Below are 24,738 nucleotides of genomic sequence, written 5' to 3'. Positions count from 1 at the left end.
GTTACATTTAAGACCTCTGAAGGAGTAACCGCCGCAAGCAGTTGTATGTCAGAAAACGACATAAGAAAATGGTTTGAAGAGATAGAGAGATGCATAAAAGATAGAAATTTTGAAGTGTATTAAAAGATCCTACTACTAATTAATTTAATTAATTAGTTAATTAATTTAATGGCGATGAAACAAGTTTTAATCTAATTATGTCCGTCCACATGGAAGCTCTATGCGGAAAAAGGAGCAAGAAACGTGTACAATATTGGATAGACCTCATCAAAAGAGAATATCACCGTCATGTTCACATTTTCCGCAGCTGGTAAAATATGCTATTCAATGATAGTATTTCCCCAAAAAAGGATTCCTGAAAAATTGGCCTAATCTGTGAATAGTAAATGGGGAATGGATAATGCGGAAACATTTTATGAATACGTTGCGAATGTATTTCATCCATTTCTATTAGAAAAGAACGTTCCATTACCTGTTCTTCTTTTTGTAGATGGACATAAGTCACACGTTACATATGAATTAAGTCTGTTATGTAACAAACTGCAAATATAGCTTCTAGCTCTGTATCCAAATGCAACTAGAATAACACAACCAGGAGATGTGGCAGTATTTAGGCCTCTTAAAGTTACATGGAGTTTATATCCCTTTGACTCCAATGCAGTGGATTATGTTTACGCACAGAAAGAAACATCAAAATCGATGGATCGATGGAGTATTCAACATTTGTCTCCCTTTTGGGAGAAGAGAAGATAAAAAGGTTTGAAGCTATCGATAAAATTGCTCCACCTTCCGGCGGCAATGACGATTTTTTTCACTTGTACAAAATTTGGCGAATTTTTCATAAAGATGCAAATGTTATGCAAGATCAGGATATGGCATATAGTGTTGATGGCGACGGGAATGCGAGCGAGAGTATTGAGAGCGAAGGGAATGCGATACAAGGTGTTGAGGACGACTGGAATAAAAAAAAATATGATCCCTGAATAAGCAAATGGTAATATTCCAATTGAATCAAATTCTGATCACTATCAAGGTCCAAAAGTGCATATAATTGCAAATGTTACCATAAACTCAAATGTAAATGATCAACTTTCGTCCAGCGATGAGGACACCGCAACGTCAAAAATATTAACCGACCCGATGTGGTTCTTTGTTAATTATCTCACCTTACCGAACGCATCGAAACGGAAAGGCAAACGAAACACCGAAAGGCTACCATTTGCAATATCATCGCAAAAATTTTAGGAAATTTCAAGAAATTTCAGGATTTTAAGATTGCACGAGAAGGAGTCAATATTGCAGATAGAAACAGAATGATAAAAAGAAGAGAAAACAAAAAAGCTTAATGAGAAAAGGAAGACGACAATCACAAAAAGACATACTAAACTGAAATGTTTTGTTCGCGGAAAAACGTGTTAAAATAAGACCAAGTTGACGTGTGAGGAATATGAACATAGTTTCCATAAGAAATGCGTTCCAAAATCTCGAGTTCATATTCCTGATGAAGACTTATTCTTTTTATAAAGGTATGTTTGTAAATAATTCCTTGCCAAGCTGTAAACACGATTAAATCGAGCAAAAACAATACTGCGAACGAGCGCTCAACATTCAAGTTTAATCTATTTGTGTCTTTTTGAAACATTCACCTCCATTTAGCGGCGGTTAATCGCTTAAATGAATGAAAAAAGGAATAATCTTTTCTTCTTATGACATAACTTTCGTCACTTGATTCAATGATAGATTTAGTTGAAACAATTTCGAGTTCATCAGATTTTACAATTTCATTAATCGTTGTTTGGCTTTTGATCAAATCTTTGAATAGAGATAAATTATATAATCCCTCTGAAACCGGAAAGTTTATTCCAGATTAAGCTCATTTTGTAGAAAATGGTTATTTAATTTCCGCTTTAATTTAAGTCCTTCGCAGATCTCGTTGTTTGTGAAAGTAACTATTTCGAACTATTTTTCTGTATCATTTTCAGGATTTGTTTTGTTAATCAGTCCTCATCCAATTCTTCGTCTGTCATGAATGCAATAATATCTTTCTCACTGAAATCATAGAAACCTTCTCCATTGTATATGGTAGCTCTATTATCAGAGTAAAGTTATAATCGAATGGTAATATGGTAAGAATTAAATGTCAATTCGTCGTAGAACTAAGTATCCGACCGAGGCTTTTACAAAAATCGCTACCACTATAATTATTCACAGATTAGCTCCAGAATTGATTTTTGCCACGCGCTAAACATTTACCTGACCGCAAAATTGATAGAATTCCACACATACTTAGAAGGATGTAGAGAAACCGACATAGCCTTGGCTAACCTCAAAATACCTCAAATAAGCTTCACTAACATCACTCAACCTTTCGTTGTTGGGGTTTTCCGCAAGTTTAAGATAGGTTTTAACCAACAGGACTCACTTAGTAGCTTTTATGCATACTGAAATGAAATGTAAATCAGAAATTTTCAAATGAAATCGTTTCAAGGGACAAAAACTATACGTGAAAGCCGGAAAGAGCTTTATGGAACTAAATTATGAAGATTCATGACCAATGGCATCTACGAGGAAGTTGTTCTGGAAACCGCCAATTATGATGTAAGAGCAGACGCAGATCACTTTGAACCAAAAAGAAAATGGAAATCGCGCGGGGAAAATTCCTGCTGATAAAAATCTACGGTGGATTACGAAAAACAACTGAATACCGTATATAGCCGTTGTCTAACATGTAGTAGAAAATAAAGAAGGAAAAAAGAAATTGAGCTGAGGCTAATGTCTATAGATTCTACCAAAAAGGCATTTAATGGTCAAGAAGACGACAAATTTGTAACAAACCCAACTGACATATGCAAACTTTGAGTTTTTTCAAAGAAACTTAACAATATATAACAAATAAAAATACCATTTGAATGTCTGAATGTTTTCAAAACTATACAAACTAAAATGGCGGCTTTCAGCATTTTCTAAGAGGCGATTTTGTGTTCTCGAGATGTTCGATTTGGAAGCTAATATCCATATATTTTTGGGAGTGTTGTTTTATTCCAGTCATAAGTTTTGCAATATTTCGATTTTACTACATAATCCACAATGTTATGGTTCTATTTATTTTTCTCCGTTTTTGAGTCACAAGACTTTTTCTTCTTTTACACCATTATTAATACTATTCTTGTAAACACGTTTAGTACGCATATTTGATGCAACTGTGTCGTAAAATGTTTTATAAATAGGACTTCTTCATTAAATTTGCTTCAAACTACTTTTGAGCTCCGCATGTACAGGTACTCTACTGTTCTGGTACGGCTCATCTTATCTTCACTGGTTAAGATAGATTTGCTAAGATGTACCTTCAATTTCTCCTGTGGGATAGATACTCCAGTTCTCCATAACATCAATGCACGTTGATATACCTAGGTTGCGATCGATAAAGCAATGAAAGATCGGCGATAAAAATTCGCGCTCTTTCAGATATTTCCCATGCATGAAACTTCGCCTCGTGACTTTTTGATAATAAAGTACAGTTTACTAGAAACATATATGGATTTTCCGAAGGATCTAGAGTTGTTTATCGGTTTAACTATTAAAAAAGAAGAATGGGTGATAATAATGTGCTATCAAATGTTTGTATGGATTAAAACGTCAGTGATCAATTTCAGCTTAAAAATGTACGAGATTGATCACGATTATTTTATAAAATAAAAATTATATATAAAGATTTAACTTCATTGCAGGAAAGAAATTTCCAAAATAAACTAATAACTTTTGAAACAAAAATAGCGATTCTAAATCACGTTTACAACAAACGCAATATATAATTTAGAAGAACCCTCCATTTACGCAAATAAAGGAAATTAAATTTTCTATCGTAACCCTAGTGGTACCTAATTATAATTAAAAAATATATATAGGTATAAATGAATTATTATTCATTTTGGTTAAATCTACAATTCATCGATTCGCTTGAATTACCTCTTAAACCACAATAGGTATGTTTCCCGCCTCGTAGAATGTTATAACATTCTGAGGGCAATTAAACATGGTCGTTGCACAGAGAGCGTTTGAATTCTAATGAGTTGTGTATTGATTTAAAGGGATCGTTCGGGTAGTCCGTATATGGCAATTTGCATTGAAAGTTTTGTAAAAGTTAGTCGATTATTACCCAACAAGAAATTGGTATCATTAGAAACCTTGAACCTTTGAGAAGTCGAATTATTAATCTCACAATTACGAATAATTTAAAGCAGTACAAGCTCTCAAAATTGCATTTAAAAGAATTTAAAAAAAACACGATTCAGAAGTAATAATCAAATTATGAGCTCGTAAGTTTCTTATAAATGGTTCAAAGATTTTATATGCCAAAAAACTTTTTTTTTAATGGAAAATGTAGATATTCTTGAGAATCGACCAGTGCAAGGGAATTAAAATAAAAGTTGTCTTTTTTCTTTTAACCGAGCTTTCGGAACAAAATTTATTCCTTCTTCAGGCTAAAATTATTCAATCAAAACAAACAAGACTAAGATTTACAATTTAAATAAAAACCAACAATACTTACAAATGAAAGCATAAAAAGCTAAGTACGTAATAACGAAAATCCTGGATACCCAGTTTAACACTTCAAATTACTCAAAAAACATTTTCCATTGAGCAAGTACATTTTTAAAGTTATAAAAATTAAACAATGAATAACGTTAAATTATAAATTGACCGCAAACGACTAAACTATATAATTCGGTACGAGCCACGCCACGCTAAAAATTGAAAAACAAGATTTATATGCAAGAACCAAAGGAACAGGGAAGGGAAAAAACGATCTTTATTTCAGAAAAATAACAAAAGGTGGCGTCGAAAATTATGAAACTTCACAAATTCAAGTCCAAATTAAAAAATAAAATAAATGTTATCTATAATAATCAATTCTAAAAATATCAAGAAGCCAATCAAGTTATAAAATTTAAAAAAGCAAACACAAGAGTTTTCTTTGGAGTTGTTACTGTATGTCCAATTATTAGAAACTAGCAAGGCATATATAGAACTTAAATTTTCAGTATCCGTTCTAAAATTCACGGATCCAACCTTGCTATTAATATATACCATTTCTAGAAAGAGTCTCTTATAGTAATTCAATTCCTTTTCAAAGATAGAAATATTGTCAAAATCAACGTGATGCCCTTCCTTAATATGATGCGCAACTAAAGCACTCTTTTTTTCTTGGCGTGCGTGATAACTCTTATGCTGATTGATACGGCTAGATAAGTATTGAGAAGTAGATCCTATACCCTATATCCTATATCCTATAACCATCGCAATTGCTGCATGGGATCTTATAGATGACATTAGACTTACAATTAGATAACATTGTACCGATGTTCTTTAGTTCTTGAGAATAAACAGGAAAAAGGTAAATAGTTGGTGTTAGAAAACCTCAGGGTTTTAGAGAACAGTAGATAATTCAGTTGTTTAGTAAGACCGGGTAGATAAAGAATGTTTATATATCTAGTGATCTGAGTTGGGTTAACTGTATGTTGTGGAGCTGTCATTATTATTAATGAAGGTGCTAAACAACCTTTTTTTTATTTCTTTCCCAAAGAACAGGGTTGGTAATTAAATTAATTCTATCCCGCATGGCGACAATAGTCCAAAAAAGATATATGAGTTAATCTCGGTCTTCACAGTAAACTGTAAATGTAGATCAAAACCATTAAATACATCAAGAACATAACGGAAACACCACAGAATGCATTTATCCAAAAGATGATCCATAACCATAGTAGTTAACATGGGACTGAGAGGACTACCCACTGGAGTACTAAATTTCTGGCCAAATTTTGATAAAAAGAATTACACTTTATCAAAAATAAAATGACATGATTCAAACAAGAACACTATCAATTCGACGAACAGCTCTTTATCAATAGATGTTGTCATTTCGAAAAGCTCCCACTTAGTAGCAATAAGTTTTTTACCAACTCTAAGGGAATGTTGACGAATAAAGAAACCATGTCTAGTGAAATCAATACATAATAGTATTGTAATGACCTTAGCAAATTTCAGACATTTCCATGATTTTCGTCAGTCCAATTCAATTGTGGACACCAACGATCGTTTACTTGATTTGATCTTTGCCAGTATGAGCTCCGCAGTCACTCGCGATCTCGATCTGTTGCTTGCTGAGGATTCCCATCATACCGCTTTAGCGGTTGTTCTGGATTATGCTCCCCAGGTTTCTATGTTTAAGCATCGTGGCCTACTCACCTATAACTTTAAGCGTGCAGGCTATCCTTTGTTGTATCGCATGTTGGGTGAGATGAATTGGTCGTACCTGGATGGTATTGGAGTGGTAGACGTTGCATGCCGGCTTCTTTATAACAAGCTACACAACGTTTTTGATTTAGCAGTGCCTAAAAGTGAGAGAGATTCTACGAATCATCGTTGACCTGCTTGGTTCACGAAGGAGGTAAAGGATTGTATTCGCATGAAGGAGAGTATGCGCGCAAGGCATAAGCTACAGATCTCTATCGAAACACCTCATTACCGATGCATATAATGTGTACATGAACGATGTTGAGCCATCTTTGATTGCTGATCCCAGTACCTTCTGGGCCTATGTTCGGTCACGGAAGGCCGGTACTCGCATTCCAGGCCTTATGACGATTGGAAACGTGGAGTTCAGTTTGGGTCGAAGTATTGTAAACGCTTTTGCTGATTATTTTGCGTCCGCTTATATTCAATCTGATCCTGTTTTTGTGGGGTCTGATTTCCCCGATCATAGTCTTTATTTGTCAGTGAAGAACTTCAGCTCGGAGGAGGTTGAGGATGTGTTGAAGCGTACAAAGAATACTCTTATTGCTGGGGCTGATGAGATACCGAGCTTTTTATTGAAGGACTGCGCTTCTATTCTGGCCCCATTGCTTTCGATTTTCAATCTGGTCCTGTCTACTTCTACCTTTCCGTCGTTATGGAAAGAGTCATACGTCTGTCCAATTTTGAAGAAGGGCAACCCTGCTGAGATTGTGAATTACAGACTTATATCGCTGCTGTGTGGTTTCTCGAAGACTTTTAAAAGCGTTTTTTTCAAGCACATCTCATATCATTTAAATAAGTACATAAGCCTAGCTTAACACGGATTTGTTTGTGGTTGATCCACTGTCACCAATCTGACATTCTTCGCCCAATTTGTTGCTGATGTAATCGACTCTAGAGAGACAGTAGTAGAGACAGCAAGGTAGATGCTGTGTATCTCAACTTTCGGAAGACGTTTGGTCAGCTGGATCACTTTAACTTGAGTAACTTTGGATTAAGTGCCCCTCTGTTGTCGTTAATGAAATCTTATTTGCTAGATCGGCAGCAGTTTGTTAATTATGGTGGCTTCACTTCCAGAGGATTTTCTCCAACTTCAGGGGTTCCCCAGTTACCCAACCTCGGTCCATTGCTGTTCCTGGCTTTTATTAATGACGTAACTGAGATCTTGGATTGTGAGAGGCTGCTATTTGCTGATGATTTGAAATCATTCTCGGCTGTTGGGGAACTCAGCGATTGTGAACGCTTGCAAGAAAATCTGATTCGTGTTGAGCATTGGTGCCGTAGCAACCGTTTATCACTTAATATTTCTAAATGTTTTATCATGACATTTTCTAAAAAATGAAACACAATTGACTGTGCATATTACTTGGCCAATCAACCGTTGATGTCCGAACCTAAGTGCTCTGACCTTGGGGTGTTGTTTGACAGTGGACTGACTTTTAACGAACACATTCTTAACTTAGTTGTTAATTGTTATGGAAGTAAAATTTACAGGTTTATTGTTCGGAACTGTAAGGGTCTGCCCATCAGATGTTTATGTACGTTGTATTTTGCGTTGATTGGATCGCGGTTAGAGTATGCGGTAATTGTTTTGTATCCGTTCTATCAGTTTTACGCGAATGCGGTTGAATCTATACAAAAGTCATTTTTCCGCTGTCCCCTCACGTTCTATAATTGCCGTAGTAATAGTAACACAGCAAACGTATCTTTGAGGTGTGATTCTTTCACTGAAGGCCTGACTTAAACGCAACTGCTAAATAATGTTTTATAATTTCCTTGAAAATAGTGAATTAGTAGCCAATTTTGGTATAACGTTACATTATGGAGCCATGATAACTCACTTAAAAGTAATTGATGTCTTAATTGTATGTGTGTGGCCTACACCGACATGCCACTTAGTACATCCATTGATGCTATAATTTTGTTAAAATCCTATTTTCCACTTTCGTGGGATACTCTGTACTTTGTATATTTCTTTTTGTAAATATCGACATTGCTACAATAATAGTCATTTGGCAGATTAATACAGCAAAAGAATAAGAAGAGATTAGACACTGTTTCAAGTTCTATTTCTTCTTCGCCGGACGCTGATATTTTTAATTTCGAGTCCGATACAAGGGATTTCCACGATAATAGGAGCCGTTTAAATACTCTACATAGATTTTTGCTTCATACATCTACAGTGTGTTAATTAATTATCGTACCCGACGTCATCATAGCAAGTATGCAACCAATATCACAGTATTGGTGTTGCAATACGCAAATCGTGTCTGATATGGGTTGCATACTTGTAATGATGACGTCGGGTACGAAAATTAATTAACACAGTATAGTTGCTTGCTGAGGATTCCCATCGTCCCGCTTTGGTGGTTGTTCTGGATTATGCTCCCCAGGTTTCTACGTTTAAGGATCGTGCCTACCCACCTATAACTTTAAGCATGCAGACTATTCTTTGTTGTATGGGATGTTGGGTGAGGTGAATTGGTCAGACCTGGATGGTATTGGAGTGGTAGATGATGCATGCCGGCTTCTTTATAACACAAGCTACACGACGTTTTTGATTTAGCAATGCCTAAAAGTGTGAGAGATTCTACGAATCGTCGTTGACCTGTTTGGTTCACGAAGGAGGTAAAGGATTGTATTCGCATGAAGGAGAGTATGCGTGCAAGGCATAAACGTACTGTATTGCCTGAATGAATTTAAACGTTACAGATCCCTATCGAAACACCTCATTACCGATGCATATAATGCGTACATGAACGATGTTGAGCCATCTTTGATTGCTGATCCCAGTACCTTCTGGGCCTATGTTCGGTCACGGAAGGGCGGTACTCGCATTCCAGGCCTTATGACGAATGGAAACGTGGAGTTCAGTTCGGGTCGAAGTATTGTGGACGCTTTTGCTGATTATTTTGAGTCGGTTTATATTCAATCTGATCCTGTTTTTGTGGGGTCTGATTTCCCCGATCATAGTCTTTATTTGTCAGTGGAGAACTTCAGCTTGGAGGAGGTTGAGGATGCGTTGAAGCGTACAAAGAATACTCTTATTGCTGAAGTTGATGGGACACCGAGCTTTTTATTGAAGGACTGCGCTTCTATTTTGACCCCGTCTATTTGAAACGTATCTTTGATGTGTGATTCTTTCACTGAAGGCCTGACTTAAACGCAACTGTTAAATAATGTTTTATAATTTCCTTGAAAATAGTGAATTAGTAGCCAATTTTGGTATAATATTACGTGATGGAAACATGATAACTCACTTAAAAGTCTTTGATGTCTTAATTGTATGTGTGTGGCCTACATCGACATGCCACTTAGTACATCCATTGATGCTATAGTTTTGTTAAAACCCTATTTTCCACTTTAGTGGGACACTCTGTACTTTGTATATTTCTTTTTGTAAATATCGACATTGCTATAATAATAGTCATTTGGCAGATTAATACAGCAAAAGAATAAGATAAGATTAGACACTGTTTCAAGTTCTATTTCTTCTTCACCGGACGCTGATATTTTTAATTTCGAGTCCGATACAAGGGATTTCCACGATAATAGGAGCCGTTTAAATACTCTACATAGATTTTTGCTTCATACATCTACAGTGTGTTAATTAATTATCGTACCCGACGTCATCATTACAAGTATGCAACCCATATCAGACACGATTTGCGTATTGCAACACCAATACTGTGATATTGGTTGCATACTTGCTATGATGACGTCGGGTACGATAATTAATTAACACAGTTTACTTCACCAGACACTGTAATTGCTAATTTAGAATCCGACACTAGAGATCTCAATGATAATTTCAGTAATATTGAGGAAAAAGTGTCCACCGAAAAGTTTTGCATCCTTGTTGACTAGACGCAGAATTGTTGAAAGTGACGCATTATTCCAACAAATTATAACAGAATCCATCCATCCATAACCGAGTTAGTTATAAATGGCAAAATTGTGATTCTATATGTTTAGACAATAACAACGATATTTTGAACACAAATATGGCGGCGGTAACCAAGATTGTCTCTGTTTGTTGCAGTTTCTTGCATCTTGATGAAATGCTGGCACATCTCAATATTTCTCCTACACCATCCACGTTTCATTGTTAATTATTTAATTTCGATTATTTTTGATGAATAAACAATTAAGAAGTTATAGGATTAACACAAAGAACAGAATACATTCGATCCTCTCCGATATTTCCCAGTTTAAATGTCATCCTTAACCTCGTTGCAAGAAATAAAATATCCAGTTACTCTTTTTCTAGTTATTACGTCAGTACTTCACCTTCGTAACGTCTCTTTTATAATATATTTCTTATTTCACGATTCATTAAAGCGCCATTTCTTCTATGAGATCTTTTGGGTTCATTTCTATGCATATTTTACAACCAATGCGCTGCATATTTCTCTAAAAAGTTATCTCCTATATTACCATACCTATGTTGTTTCGTACAATTATTTTGTCAAAATTCGTTAAAGTTTTGTCGAATAATTGCAAAATACATCAAAAGGTACACACGACGAGTTAATAAAAGGTTGCAATGCACTTCCTAGAAACGCCAAACTTTTGAGCTTTCCGAGTCGAGCCGCGACGGCACGCCGAGACCAATTACTGCACAATAGAACAATGCTAAAGTTTTAATGAAAGCGCGCATCGTGCGACAGTCGGACCCAACCATACAATTGCAAACCGGTCATAGTTGGGTCCATAATGGAGTTCAAACCCGAGGCCGCGAACTCTAATTAGCTCCACTGTCGCGCCCATCACAACCGTGATTTAGAACCAACGCAAAGTTTCTTTCGACATTGAACGGAGAGAAGAGCTTTACGAAATGTACTGGGTATAATAGAATTAATAGGAAAGTCAACTACAAACCCGTCACGACACGTTTGTAATTAATTATTCGTATAATGCGAAAAGCTTTTGTATTACCAATTTATTAAACTAGATAAAGATGAAACAACGGGTTCTTTGAAGCGGATATACGCATCGATATTGGATAGATATGGCTTTTAGCTCGAGTGGGTTTTCAACAACGTCAAAGATGATTGACCACAAAGAAACAATATATAAGCAAGTTCTTATTGTATAGATTGCAGTAAGTATGATTGATATATTAATTAAAATAATAATAATTAGTTTACCATGAATAGGTCGAAAATTTGTTTCAGTTTCTAATAAGAATATGGATTGAATCAACAGAAAGTCTAACATAAAAAAGATTGTAGAGAAAAAGCTGAATAGTCAAGATCCGAAGCTAATGGTCAAGATTGAAGATGCTAAAAATATTTTCTTGGTCAACTTACACACACCGATTTTTGGAAGAGTTTTCATTCCTCCCTACTACAACTTGAAATGATTTGTGAAATGCACAGTTTCACCAAAATAAATGTCTAAAAAAAAAGTTTTAGTTTTAAAGAAGGGAAAAAAGCGTAAAATAAAATAGCGTAGCATATAATGTTGATTTCAAGTGATGATGAAGATAAAGCTACTAAAATAAAAAAGGAAGTGATACAAAAACGATTAAGAAATGAATATTAATTGATTTGAGTTGTTAAAAAGGATCGAGTAATACTAATGATGGCAACACAGCTAGAAAGTTTTTAAAAAATCAACCGTAATCAGGACATTTACCATAATATTACAGTGTATTGCGGTGGTTAACAAATTGAAATGAAGAAATTTGATGATTTTGCAGAAGGGATACTTTACTATCTGTCCACTTATATGGTTGGTTAATTTCAACCTAATACAATAATCATTTCAAAAATTTATGTGCCACTTGAACTTTTTTCGTAATATGTATAGGGGTTGTCATCCATATTGGTGATAATGTTAAAATAAAAAAGAAAAACCAAAATAAATGGTCAAACTACTCCAATATATTTTCTTTATTAATTAACTCTACCGGTTTCGGTATTAAAAACAATACTTATATTACCTTGTCAAGTTAAAGGTGGGGAAACTCGTCTTGAAACTTTATTCATTCAACAAAGAGAATAACAAAATTGTTCGGTATGCCAATACACATGATAGATGATTCAAAATGATATCAAAAAATCAAATTAATTAAAATGAAGAACATATAAACAAATTTAGGATTAACGTAAAAGAGCTATGTCGTAATCGTGAACACGTTAAAAAGGTGAAAACAACAAATTCATATGATTGGGTTAGAAATAAACAACCTATGCGCAGGTGCAGACCAAAGAATCAAATTCAAATATAAATACTCTCAAAAATACATCAATGAATATTTTAACATAAATCGCCTAGGGATACAATGTAGATTCAACATATTATAATTCTCAAAATACAATCAAAAAGTCAGAGATCAAGATAATTAGTTCAAATAAATAACTATATAGGTTAGGAAATAGGTGTTTGGGATTATGTAATGGAGATAAAAAGGATGAATAAGGACTGGGTATTAAAAGGATATGTTTGGTGAGAAGGATCCTTATATAGTGCGAAAACTACCCTCACCATTAGGTAGAGATCCTCTTGTATATAAGGAATAAAAGAAGGGAAGTTAAAGTATATAATTATGTGTCTGGTGGTTCAGATTTGAGATCGTATGGGTTATTCAAATATCGGTATAGGGGTGTATTTTGTAATTGAACCTGGTCGTTCAAACTGTGCAAATCAGTTTTTGTGTGAATAAATCGATCTATTTCATATGCCTCCAGTAATGTCAATTTATATCCCTTACCTTGATGATGTAATAGTTTTACGTTTCGTTTTTCATCGAAAACGTGATTATGAGTTAGGAAGTGTCTCCCAAAATTCGAATTTTCATTAAGCTTATGTTCCTTTATACGTTGTTTCAGGTTTCTCCCAGTTTCACCGATATATGTCGCACTACACGTATCACATTCAAGCGAATAAACACCATTTTTCAGTAGTATATCTGATTGATTTTTTACGTTACTCAGGGTGTTCAGTAAGGTTGAATTAGTTTTAAATGATATTGAGATATTATATTTCTTGAAGATTCTTTGAATATTTGTTGATAGGTCCCCTGGATAATTTATAGATCTATATGTCAATATATTCTTGGTTAACGGAATTAATTATCGCATCTGTTCCGGATAGATTTGCTTGTAAGTATTCCTTAACTATGATAAGTGTTTCTTGGGTGGGTACATTGGTGTATAAGTTGACTATATCCAGTGAAAGCATACGAAAATCTTGTGGGAGGTTCAAATGGGAAATACTATTAATTAATTCTTTCCTATTTTTAATAGTGTTGGGCGGTTTAAATTGTAATTGCTTATTAATAAATTGATTAATAAATTTAGCAATTTTGTTTGTGCTCGAATTAATAGAAGAAATAATAGGGCGAATGGGATGGTTTTGTTTATGCAACTTAATGATTGAGTACAGAACAGGGGCCTTAGGGTTCATGGGGATAAGAGAGAAACTTTTTATGTTATGTTTTTTAAGGAAGTCATCACATTCTTTAAGTATCTTTTTGTTTTTATATGGAAAGTATTAAGTGGATTACGTGTTACCTTAATAAAATTATTATTGTTGAAGAAATCTTGAGTTTTCTGTAAATAATCATCATTATGTATAATGACTATACCTGCATTTTTGTCAGCTTTAGTTAATCTAAGATTATTGTCTTTAATTTTATTCTTTATTTGTTTAATCAATATTTGTTCCTCTTTCTGATGTGTGTTAGCATTTTTATTGGTGTTCTTCTTTATACTATTTTCACATTTCTTTAGCAGTTCTATGGTGTCGTTTCTTATTTCTCCTTCCCTTGGATGTCCTGGAGCAGTATTTTCTAGTTCGATGTCTAAAAGGCTGAGTTGTGTATGTTGTGGGATAGTCGCATATTTATGTCCTCTATGTAGTAGGTCATCTTCTTCTTTTGTGAATATGGTATTAGATAGATTAGTAATTCTATTGTGAAAAGGATGTAATGATTGTGACTTTTTATTATCTTCCTCTGCACGTTTTATTCTTCTCAAATTCTCAATCTTCTTCCGTTTGTTGTGATTGTTTTCTCTTATGATATGTACTTTGTTATTTTTGGCCTCATTGACAATCTCGTTAAGCTTGATATAATGGATTCTCTTAGTTAAAATATTATAGATCCTATATAAGTTTCTATTATGTACATAGATCCAGTTTTCTATATAATTTATTCAACTCTGATTGGATATGTTTATTCCTTATTTGACTAAGAACTTTATCTGTAAGCTTCTGTGAGAGTTTGTATTCAGTGTAAGCTGGTTTTAACCTTTCATTTCTGCACGTTTTGTTGAAGTTAATGTTAAGTTTGGTAAGTTCAATCTTAAATGTAGTCTCCTTACTCTTCCTAATGGTGAGGGTAGTTTTCGCACTATACAGGGTGAGTCGGGAGGAACGGACCAAACTTTAGGAGTGTATTGTACGCTTGAAAATAATGTAAAAAAACTCATATGTTGTTATCCGATTTTCATATGTTTTCAATTGATTGCATAACTACAGTTAAACATTTAACGTAGATTTGACAGTTTGATTTGCATTAAGTGCTATAAAATGCCAAGTACTTATTCACATTTAGAATATACAGACATGTTATTTGTATATGGTTTTTGTAACGGGAGAGCTACAGCTGCTGCAGATGAATATCGTCAACGGTTTCCAAATCGCAGACATCCTAATAAAAACGTTGTTATTAGGGTTTTCAATAAACTGCGCGAAACCGGTACACTTCCCAGCGTTAAAGTAACATCTGAACGAGCTACGCGTCAATGTTTAAATGAAGTAGAACATATTTTGGATCTAGTAGAAGAAGATGCAACGACCAGCTCACGCAGAATTGCTGTTCAATTAGACATCCCACAAAAGAGAGTAATAAACACACTCCACGAGCAATGCTTATATCCATACCATTTAGGTAAGGTACAACATCTACTGCCGGAAGATTATGTTAAATGAGTCGAATTTTGTCGGTGGATAAATAATGATCATCGTGTTGTATCGCATATTCTTTTCACGGATGAAGCAACATTTACCCGCGACGGCCTACATAATACTCGTAATAGTCACGTATGGTCCGATGAAAATCCCCATGCAACAATCGAAAACAACTTTCAACACAAGTTTTCGGTAAATGTGTGGTGTGGTATGATCAACGGTTATTTAATTGGCCCTTTCATTTTGGAGAATCGCCTCACAGGAAACCATTACCTAGAGTTTTTACAAAATGAATTAAATGATTTACTGCAGGATGTTCCTCTAAACATTAGAAGGCAAATTTACTTTCAACACGATGGAGCTCCGGCGCATTTCGCTCGTCAGGTCAAGCAACATTTGGACGAAAGGTTTCCAGGGCGTTGGATTGGTCGTGGTGGTCCTATTAGTTGGCCTCCAAGATCTCCAGATCTCACAGCACTTGATTATTGTTTGTGAGGATGGTTCAAAAGTGAGGTATACAAAGTCAAAGTTGACACTAGGGATGCACTTCTTAGGCGCATTCTAAATGTTGCAATTAATATTAAGGAAAATCATGCAGCAATTAGGAAAGCAACAAGAGCTCTTAGTAAACGAAGCCGGAAATGTTTAGAAGTTAATGGCGATATTTTCGAACAATTACTAAAATAACGCTGATGACCAATATTTAATGTTAATGTATAAGATTTTGTTTAATTGTAGTTATACAGTAAGAGTTATGCAATAAAAAAAAATAAAACAAAAGAAATTCGGATAACAACATATAAGTTTTTTTACATTATTTTCAAGCGTACAATATACTCCTAAAGTTTGGTCCGTTCCTCCCGACTCACCCTGTATAAGGATCCTTCTCACCAAACATATCCTTTTAATACCCAGTCCTTATTCATCCTTTTTATCTCCATTACATAATCCCAAACACCTATTTCCTAACCTATATAGTTATTTATTTGAACTAATTATCTTGATCTCTGATTTTTTGATTGTATTTTGAGAATTATAATATGTTGAATCTACATTGTATCCCTAGGCGATTTATGTTAAGATATTCATTGATGTATTTTTGAGAGTATTTATATTTGAATTTGATTCTTTGGTCTGCACCTGCGCGTAGGGTGTTTATTTCTAAGGGTGTGTTTACGTTGGAGCTGCGATAAACGATAATAGCGACGATACTACCAAAACAACGAAATTGTTGTCATAGTTTTATATGCAGGTGTTTATATTGGAACGAGAGCTGCGATAAAAGATAAGAACAACAATGAGAGCAGCGATAAGAGCTGCGCAAAATAAATTGAAAACGATTTGTCAGAACAAATCTGTTGTGGTAATTTTTATCTTTTTGGTCCCACAAGGGGGATCTAACAAAAATTTCAACAACAATTTCGTTGTTTTGCTAATATCGTTTATCGCAGCTCCAACGTAAACGCACCCTAACCCAATCACATGAATTTGTTGTTTTTCACCTTTTAACGTGTTCACGATTACGACGTAGATCTTTTAGATTAATCCTAAATTTGTTTTATATGTGCTTCATTTTAATTAATTTGATTTTTTGATATCATTTTGAATCATCTATCATTTAACTTGACAAGGTAATATAAGTATTGTTTTTAATAGATTTGTTTTACATGTAGTTGATTTGTAGACTCCTGATGATGGTCACGTACCAAAACCGGTAGAGTTAATTAATAAAGAAAATATATTGGAGTAGTTTGACCATTTATTTTGGTTTTTCTTTTATATTTTAAAATTTTTTCGTAATTTTAAAAAACAAGTTTAACTTCCCAATTTGTTTCCAAATAATTTTCGTTATCTATCTCTATTTTTGTATACCTGGTATAAAGGTTATTTCCCCATTGTTTTAAATAACCCTTTCAGAATTTTTTAAAGTTTATGTGTTATTTAGATATTTTCATGCTATGCTGAATAACAAGCTTAACTTTCCGATTTTTTTACAAATAATTTTCATAATTTAACCAACCGTGTATTACGCAGAACTTTTTAAAGTTTATGTGTTATTTAGATATTTTCATGCTATGCTGAAAAACAAACTTAACTTCCCGATTTTTCTACAAATAATTTTCATAATCTAACACAATTTTAAAAAGGAATCTTTAAACTACAATCTAGTTAAAAATTATTTCCTCCTGTAGATAAACAATCCTTTCAGAAATTTTCAAAATTTATGTTTCTTAAATATTTTTGCGTTATGCTAATATACAAGTTTAACATCCCGATAATTTTCATAATCTCACCCAATATGTGTTATACACTATTTCACGGAGGAATTAATGTTCTTCTTTCTGAGATTAATTTGGAGGATAGTTTTAAGAACTTACCAATTTGAATTAGATTTAATAAATGCAAACATTGGCATGGAAGTCAAATTATGACAACCAATTAATATCAATTACGGTCAGACACAAATCGATTTATGTCACCTTGTCCTGTTTTACTAAAATCATCAAATAATCAATCATTTTCAATTCCGAGACAATTACAACAGCGACAATTACACAGACTTAAAGAATAACAATATCCTACTCTCATTAACCTAATAATAACCAACGCAAATAGACAATGGAAAGGTTAAACAATATAGAGTTAACTTTGGGGGCTATCCTTTTCTGTTGAAAGTAATTTAAGCAAGGGTGAATTTGAAGAATCAAAACCTTTCAGGAGTTGAAACGACACGTTTAAACAATAGCGGTTTTAAAAATTTAATTTTGTCCGTGTTTTGTTAGTTTTATGATTAACGTATTGCACGATATGTTTTCGCTCCAAATTTTCTCCTATTTACTTTTTCCCAATTCGAAATTGTATCAATTTGGAGAAGAAATAACTGCAAGGATTATCAAAGGATGTGGTATGTATATCAGGTGTTACTACTATCAGTAACAGAGACGCCAGACGTTTAATTCAAAAATAGTTTGTTTATCTTTTCTCATTTGCGAACATTAAAATGCTTAATATATTTTACAACGGTAAATAATCAATTGATAATGTAAAGAAACCGAAAAGTCAAGCTATTATCGAAAGAGTTTTAAAAATGTGTTTTAGTTATATTTACAACTATTCACCCCATTCAAAGTGTATTACGATTTTAAGGGAATGTAATACATCTAAAAAACGAGAACATCTCGGTTTTCTAATAGAAAATTCTGAAGGTACGGATACTATCTCCAAAGAGAAATATTGCCGGGAAGTGGCCTTTGAAAGTACAGCCCAAGCAACGTTTTAGAGAAATGGATACGAGTTGAAAAGCAACATAGATATTGTTAACAAAAATAAAAGATTTATTCATATAAAAAGAGGGAAAAGGAAGCGCAGAGGAAATAAAATATAAAAATTTGATATTTCCCTTTAAGGAAACGTATTCAATGGGCCCGTTCCGCGGCTATAGCTGCAATAGAATGCGAGACTTTTTGAATATAAATCGATTGAATGAATTGTATAATAACTTAGAATTTATGAGAATATTATTGAAGAAATTCTATACAGTTTCCTTAGGGGCTTATATTCTCATGTAGGAGAAGAACTTACACATATAGACTTATATTGGAACATTGGAGAACATTTATTATAATGAGTAGTTCAGATTTATTGTAATGATATCAAAGAAAAATAGAGATAACAGGATTTGTGCTGATTTCAAAAAAAGTACCAATCCATGTGTTGAGGTAGAACTATATCCTTTGAACTGTATCTTACTTGGATAAGAGTTTACTACAACTTTACAGAATATCTCTCAACGACGCAAGAAGAAAACATAGTCAATGATCTCAGAAATGCTGGTTTCAAAATACTAAAAAGAATGGGCAAAACAGCTTTCCCAATCTTTATGTTGTAGTTCAGGGATGAAGAGGGTACAGAAAAAAATTGTGAAATTAAAACAAGAGAGACATACAAAATCTTAGGCACAACAAGACAAACAAGGAGACGAAAACCCGAAACTATTTTTTACCCAAGCTGCTATACCCCAACCAATCTGAGAACTACAAGCTAAACTTGTAAAAGACAGTGGGGAAGATAGACTATAAATTTGTACAAAACATTACGCAAAGCCTAAATAAACTTGAAGAAAAACTATCTAAACTTGAAAGACGTGGCCAAAAACATGCAGTTTGAAAACATGCATAATAGCCAACGATGTAAAAATAATAATGCGGAATATCACTGATTTGGATCAACACCAGCAGAACGTTCAAATGTTAAATTCAACAAATCATGACTCTCAAAGAAAAGCTTCCAAGAAATTATGTTCAATGTATTAAATACTATATAAATTTTTTTTTATTATTTATTTTAGTTTTTGAGATACGTAAAGATTAATTATGTTATTACCCTAACATTAATGTATTTATGGTTATGAAAGGTTGAATTCAAAACTCCATAAGTCTGAAACTTGAAGATGTGAAACCATGATCTTCACGATGCTAATAAGTAAATTTGCTTTAAGTAGCTTTTTATTTCATATCTATAACAATTAAACATGTAGAGTAGAGGAGATTTAATAAATCATAATAACGATGTTTATGGAAGATATGTAATAATTTATGTAATTATCATCAAATTTGCTTTAAAATGTTCTTTATTTAATAATGATATATCCTTGAGATACGATTTTTTTAATTTCTATTTCATATCTATAACAATCAAACATGCAGAATTAGATTTAGAAAATCATAACGATGTTTATTAAAATTAAGAAATTATTTATAATACTTTGAATCTGTATTCGATTTACTTTAGAATACTATTAACTTGGTCATTACATCTCAAGTGGTTCTTTATACAGCGTGTCCCGTATCTTCCGCATCAGAGCATTATACGGTTGTAGAATACATTATTCTGAAGCGATCTTTCTAATAAAATTTTTTCGAAATGTTTATAATAACCGCACGGGAACTGTTTAACGACGACCAATAACGGACGACTTTGATTCATCGAAAAAGTTTATTTCTCTTTCCATGACGAATCTATTGGTGAGTACACGTGGGAAACGAGTTATCATCGGCGTAGCGAACCGGCCGAGGGTGGCACCGATTACCTGAGTCTGATTTGCGATCTGCTGATTGGACGAAAAACAGTTCCTTTAAACAGTTCCCGTGCGGTTATTATAAACATTTCGAAAAAATTTTATTAGAAAGATCGCTTCAGAATAATGTATCCTACAACCGTATAATGCTCTGATGCGGAAGATACGGGACACGCTGTATATGATATTTTACTGAAACAAAACCAAACATTCCAAATAAGTAACGTTAATACTACAATTTATTGTTTATATGGCCAAAAAATATATTTTGTTTATTAAATTATTTAAATAGAACATTTTGTAATGAAAATAATATCTATAAAATAAATGTTGGGAAAAGTTATACATTATTTGTGCTTGATACAGTTGTTGAAGGTAAGTTTTGCGGGAATAATTATTGACTATTTCATTCATATCGTTAACAGCCAATAAGAATTCGCGATTTTCCGTCAATTGCGAGTATTTCAGCGGTTATTTGGCCGTAACCATGGAGAACGATAATACGAACCTTTGTATTATCGCTGTAATACGAACCTTTGTATTCTCGCTTGTTTGACATTTAATTAATTTCGAGACATCCATGCATGTTTCCATAACAATCAATGTAATTTATTAAAAAAATATAAAAATTCTAAAAATATGTAGATATATTTTTTATTCATGAAATAGTCTAGCCATATACAACACGACAATCGAAAATACTCGAATCTCGACGTATTGCCTTAAAAAACACCACTCGACCTTCGGTCTCTTGGTGTTTCAGGCAATACGTCTCGTATTATCGAGTATTTTCGATCGTCTTGTTGTATAATATATGATTATATAACGTATCTCAGAAGATTAGCAACTGGTGTGTCTGCCAGTCATCTATGTCTGACCATAGATGGATCACTTTTGATTTAAGGCCAATTATGCTCTTGAAAAAGAGGGTCCGGGATCTACAGCGGACTGACTTGAGCAGATGATTTTCCAGATGCCCTTCCTGGAAATACCTATGAATTGGAGAATTATTCAAACCTCGTAGGTGACACACTAACTCAGGCCTTCCACAGTGCATGTCCTGAGAGAATTGTGGAGGAGAGAGGAAAGGCTACACCTTGATGGACTCCTGCTCTACATTCACTGAGGGTCACTTGCAGAAAAGCTTCCAATAAAGCAAAACAAACTAGACTGAATTCTGACTGGACTTTGTTCAAAACACACCAGGCAGAATTCAAACGTTTAGTACGACAAAAGAAACGATAAGCCTGGAGAGGTTTTTATGAAGAGGTGGAGAGCGCTGCTGAGTTTAAGCGTGAGGCGCCTAAACAAAATACTATTCGCGGCCAAAAACACAGTTGTGATATTCTAAAAAAGACTGATGGCAGTTTTGCCAAGGATTCAGAAGAATCGTTACATTTACTAATGGATGTTCACTTTCTAGGTTCTTTGCAAGATTTTTCAACGCTTCTACACCAAGTGGAATTTAACAACTCTTGTACCAGCCAAGACTGGCAGATAGCCAACCAGGTTGTACAGAACGAGTTGGCAGAGTGGGCCGTTGGCAGCTTTGAGACCTTCAAAACACCCGGACCCGACGGTATATTTCCTCTTCTTCTTCAATGGAGCCTAGAGGATATAAAAATACACTTGATGATTTTTAAAGCCTGCTTAGCATTTAATTACGTTCCCATCAGCTGGAGGAAGGTTACAGTAACCTTTATACCAAAAAATGGAAAAAAGGACCCAACGGATCCTAAAGCCTTTCGACCAATTAGTCTCTCATCATTTCTTGTAAAGACACTTGAAAGGCTATGTGAACATTACATTAGAGAAAATGTACCTAAAGCGTTTCCTTTGCACTTGCACCAACATGCTTATATCAAAGGTAAATCTGTGGATAGCGCCCTACACATGGTAGTGGGGCGCATCGAGCTCGCACTTGATTTGAAAGAGTCTATTCTGTAAACTTTCCTTGACATAGAGGGAGCGTTTGACAAAACCACCTTTAGTAGCATTAATCTGGCACTGGAATCTCGAAGAGTGCCATTGGTCATGGCGGGCTGGATAAAAACAATGCTAGCAAGCACAGTTGTTCAGGCTAAGGCGAAAGGTCACACAGTACGGAGAGCTGTGGTTAAGGGTTGCCCACAAGGTGTGGTACCCTCACCGCTTCTCTGGTGCTTGACAGTTGATGATCTCATTCGTGATAAATATCAATTTATTTATTAATTTATTATTTTATTTTATTTATTAAGCAATTTTCTTAAGAGGTGAACCTGACAATCTTTGTTATAAAATGCAACAGACGCTTAAACTTGTTGAATGATAGTGTGAAGAACATACTCTCTCTGTCAATCCTAAAAAGCCTGAGACCGTTCTGTTCATTAAACAGAAGAAACTGGGACACTTAACGCCACCCAATTTCTGCAATAATCCATTAACCTTTGCTCCAGAGGTGAAACATCTTGGTGTTATCTTGGACAAAGAACTAACTTGGTCATCACACATTAGTTGCAAAACCGAAAAAGCAACGATTGTACTGATCCAGTGCCGCAGGGCTATTGGGAATACTTAGGGACTAAATCCGAAAGTTATAATGTGGATCTACACTTCTGTGATAAGACCCGTGGTAGCCCACGGAACCATAGTTTGGTGCTCAGCACTAAAACGTGTATATAAAGCTAAATTGCTGCATCAATTGCAACGACTGGCCTGCCTGCTACTCACAGGCGGTATGAGATCTACAAGTACGATTGCGATGGAGACTATGCTGAACGTGCTGTCCCTAGATATTTTTATCAGGGAGGTGGCCGTGATGGTATTGCTTCGATTGCAATCAGTAAATGATAAGCAGGTTGTTAAAATGTGAATAGTCCGGAGCAAGCTCGGGAATGGCTGTTTGTAAACAATCCCCCCTTAAAGCTCGCACAGACTACATTACACCTACTTTCTTAGGCAAGCCACACTTTAGTATTGAAACGATACCCCAGAGCAACTCAAGCTCGGGCAAAACGCTGACCATCTACATTCATGGATCAAAGAAGGCTGGAGGTTTCGGAGCGGAAATTTTCTGGCACGATCTCCAGCTGCATCTTCGTTAGGGTCGTATTGCACGACTGCTCAAGCCGAAATAACTGCTATAAACATATCAGCCAATGGGATCATCGACTCCAAAAAAGTTGGTCACGTTGTAATCTGCACTGATAGCAGGCAGGCTATGCTGGCGGTTGGTAGCCACCAAACAACATCATCGTTGGTGAAGTCCTGTTGGCAATCACTCGAGGAGGCAAACGTATACAACAACGTCACGATAAAGTGGCGAAAAGGACATATCGGAATTAAAGGACATGACAATAATTGTTTAAAATTAACTTCGCAATAATTTATATTTAAAATATTTTTACCATATTTGCCTGTTTCAAATTCCCAACACATCCATTTCTTTGACAGAAATTAACCGCAAAATATTTATGATTCATTTGTAAAAAAAATTGGTCGTTTCCATTTATATAACTCCACAATGATATCATGTAGTATACGTTAATTGGGTATAATGGGAACGGAAAACCGTGAAAATTAACATCGGGCAAGTTCGGCGCTGAAAGCCCACCAGTGTATCTCACCACAGCGGTAGGAGTCGCAAAACTGCCCGTTGTTTGTAGTAAACAAAGGTTGTGCTTTCAGAGTTACGGTTCACGTTAAATTCTAGAAACTATTTTGCAAACAGAATCGCTCGGATATTTCATGTGGGACTGCGTTTGAATATGCTGCGACAGGAATGCCACCCGGAAAATGAATTTAGTACATTTATAAATTGGGTAAATTAGAAAAAGTTTCAGTAGAATAGCTAAAAGTTTTTAAATTAATTAATTTATATGGGGTAACCTGAAATGATGATTCGCGACCGATACGCATTCAAAACGATGCTGATGTTGACAGGATGTAATTCAGTCTCCAGACATGAAAGTTTTTTTATATCTTGTAAGACTTAAGGCGTCTATAACAATTTATTATCAGAATGTACGTGGTCTTAGAACCAAACTGAGTACTTTGTTCAATAATTCATTAAGTTCTAATTATGATATTATTTGCCTAACGGAGATGTGGTTACATCCTGGCATACATTCGGCGGAGGTTTTTCCTGACTTCTACAATGTCTTCAGGTGTGATAGGCCCAATGACGCAGCCTGTAGTATTCTGGGTGGTGGTGCTCTGATCGCCATTACCTCTGCGTTTTCTGTGATAAGTGATAACTCATGGTGACTGCTTTACCAATACGCGGACCCGGCTCGTTGTTACATATTCGTTGTATCTATATTTCGCCTTTACATAATTCAGTCTTGTATTCATTTATTCATCAGCTTTCCGAAATTATTCAGGAGTATCCGAACGATAAATTCCCGGTGTGTGGAGACTTCAACTTACCGGAGATAAAATGAGCCTTAAATCCCAATGTAAGTACG

At 34.7% G+C, this 24,738-nt stretch overlaps 1 protein-coding gene across 2 annotated transcripts in view; it reads right to left on the bottom strand.

Annotated features, from left to right (window-relative positions):
- Positions 1-24,738, bottom strand: part of LOC111428558 (defective proboscis extension response 13) — a 262,116-nt gene that overhangs the window by 199,228 nt on the left and 38,150 nt on the right. Inside the window, exon 1 of one of the 2 annotated variants that reach the window (XM_071197877.1) lies at positions 4,550-4,716. The exons of the other annotated variant lie outside the window; for it this stretch is intronic. The gene's annotated coding sequence lies outside the window, so the exon portion shown is untranslated. Of the gene's footprint in view, positions 1-4,549; positions 4,717-24,738 lie in introns of those variants that run through there. 2 annotated transcript variants of the gene reach the window in all.

The sequence above is a fragment of the Onthophagus taurus genome, chromosome 7, assembly GCF_036711975.1.
Source record: "Onthophagus taurus isolate NC chromosome 7, IU_Otau_3.0, whole genome shotgun sequence".
Classification (NCBI taxonomy): domain Eukaryota; kingdom Metazoa; phylum Arthropoda; class Insecta; order Coleoptera; family Scarabaeidae; genus Onthophagus; species Onthophagus taurus.
The sequence above is the reverse complement of the archived record's forward strand: the minus strand, read 5'-3'. Positions and strand labels throughout refer to the sequence as shown.